This window comes from Montipora capricornis, chromosome 6, assembly GCF_036669925.1.
Source record: "Montipora capricornis isolate CH-2021 chromosome 6, ASM3666992v2, whole genome shotgun sequence".
NCBI classification, from domain to species: Eukaryota; Metazoa; Cnidaria; class Anthozoa; order Scleractinia; family Acroporidae; genus Montipora; species Montipora capricornis.
In genome coordinates this window covers 71,691,548-71,694,047 of record NC_090888.1, presented here as the reverse complement: position 1 = coordinate 71,694,047, position 2,500 = coordinate 71,691,548, and the positions used below count along the sequence as shown (strand labels likewise).

Here is a 2,500-nt window from a genome sequence, read left to right as displayed (position 1 = left end):
TTAAAATAGAATTTTTGGTCGTATGTTCCTGACAGCAAGTTGCATCTTTAGGCGTCTCCCATCCAGTTACTAACCCCGCCGGAAAGGGCTTGAATTCAATGCAAATTGGTTTTGGAAAGCTGTCTGAAGCTCAGAGTATACGCTTAGTTTTGAAACGATAATAGAAAGAGTTTTGGCGATTTTAACCCAGACTGGACTACTGGATTTAAGCTTTTTCCTTGACGAGATTTCAAGTTATTGTGAAACGTTTGGTACCAAGTTACTCTAATACTGAAATCAAGATTATGGAATTGTAAAACTAGAACTTTAGACTGGACTATAGAACGCGCAATTACGGAATTTTACATTTTTGAGCATTCTGAGAAATGGAGTTCACATGTTGTCTTCTCGTCTTCGCCACGGCAGATTTAAACAGTTTGCAAGAAACTAAACCAGGATTACGGAACCGGAATTCGAATACATAGCCCGGTTGTTCGAAAGCCGATTACCTTAACCCAGGATTAGCGTAAACTTTTGTTTCATGTTTTCAACTTTTTGGTGAAAGTTTCCTGTGCTTATTGACTTCTTCTTCTAATGTAAAGTTTCACGGAATGTCAGCCTTGAAAAGCATTTGGGAGTAGAGAATAAAACTCGTTTGTTCATTTTTAACCTGAGATTAGCATTAATCGGCTTTTGAACAACTGGCCCAGGATGATAAGTTGTTGAACTGTGATCTGTAATAAGTTTTTCGGATGATTTAAGGCTGATCTTGTAATTTTTGGATGAACGTAGTTAAGGAAGGAAGTAAAACTGTAGGAGTTAAATCAAGTCTCATTCCAAAAAGTAAATAAATGAAAGATCCCGTATCCCGAGAACCCGCTGATAAGGCTTCCTTGTTTACATTTGCAAATTTAGTAACATTAATAATGAATTTTTACAACAGACAACTTCAAGTTATATTACAGATGTATCTTTCTGGTAATCTCTCGCCATTTTCCGAAGTTTACCTGTACTTGAAGTTCACTGTAAGTCGACAATTTGTGTCAACTGTTTGCGCATTCCACGGATACGCCTTTGGAGGCGTCTTGTTTCTTTTAAACTAATGTTCCATTTTAGTGAACATGTTGACACCCAGTCGTTTGGAGAGCAAGCCTAGTTGATACAACAACAATATTTTTATTTTACGAGTTTAGATAGTCGCTCAGAATTAGAATAGCTATTCTAGGCAAGATATTTAAACTCATGAGTGCAGTTTATTGGAAAATGAAATGAGTACAATGTATTGGATGAAATGGCCTCAAAGCCTTCATTTAGAAAGGTACGTCGAAAGCGTCGGTATTAGGTCAAAAGTGTATGTATCGCTTTTTATCACATGTGTTCAGATATCGAGGGGAGAAAGTGCATTAAGTTCTTACCCGCCAAACTCAGTTGAAAGAGGTTGGAAAGTTGGATATTAGCAATAAGGCACTTAAGCTATCCCTCTAATATATTTGGTCGGAAAGAATGCGGACATTTATCATTCTTTCATGAGTCGTAATCATTCCTTTCAGGTTCCTGTTGCAACAGATATGCTACTAGTGTTTTTAGGCTAAAGGTGAATTCACGTACATACAGACTCCACCTTTTAACCGATTTTCTGCATCTATCCTGGGCATCCGTAGCCCAAAACAGTTAAGAATAGTTTGTGGCACTAAAACTGTCTTTCCACTTGAGAACATTTAGACCTAAGAACGGCTGCCTGTAAGAATCGAGAATCGTCCGTCAACGACCATTTTGGCGGATAGCTCATATTTTGCCCAAAGGTACCCTTTAGTGAACTATTTTCAAGAACCACATTTAAAAGTTCCAGCGATTCTTATTTTTTTTTGGAAATTTGCGAAAATTGAAAACGCGGTTAAAGTGCGGTTTTCTGTGTGACAAATTGTCCAAAATTTGCTGCGAGAACCAAGCAACGGTGAAGTCTTTCAATGAATTCAATTGGCACCAAACTTGACAAAAATTAAGAACAACTATTCCTGTTCATTTTTCTTGAAGACTTTTTACGGAAATGTTAAAATTGTGATTTTCTAAGCTCTTTAAAGAACATCCTCAAAGACCGCATAACATGGCGGCGGAAAATGGGTGATATTTGACGCGATAAAAATGTACCTGGTACCTCATTTATATATATTTTTTACTTCATATTCTTCAAATATTGCTATTATTCATTTTCTCTGTGAAGTTTTATGCTCGAACTCGGAACGCTTCCCTCCGAAAATATCAGAAATGTTTGTAACCTGAGCGAGCTAAATGACGCGAAATTTGAACGCAAGCTGATGCTAATTATTCATGTAGAATCGTCGAACTCACTAATTTTCGGCTTTGTAGCTTGAAAAGCTTTAAAAAATGCGAAGTTATCCTTCAAAAGTATTAAAAGTGACTGAAAAAAGTATTTGAGGGCAAAAATCCGCAAGTGAACAATATATTACTCAATTCAAACACATTTTAATTCATACTGGTTTATGCAATTGACTTTTTAGTG

General features: G+C 36.6%; 1 protein-coding gene across 2 annotated transcripts in view; it reads left to right on the top strand.

Moving 5' to 3' along the window:
• The window catches only part of LOC138054374 (uncharacterized), a 12,414-nt gene that overhangs the window by 3,243 nt on the left and 6,671 nt on the right, over positions 1–2,500 (top strand). Inside the window, exon 1 of one of the 2 annotated variants that reach the window (XM_068900823.1) lies at positions 1,630–2,500. This exon is cut by the window's right edge and continues 5,569 nt beyond it. The exons of the other annotated variant lie outside the window; for it this stretch is intronic. The gene's annotated coding sequence lies outside the window, so the exon portion shown is untranslated. Of the gene's footprint in view, positions 1–1,629 lie in introns of those variants that run through there. 2 annotated transcript variants of the gene reach the window in all.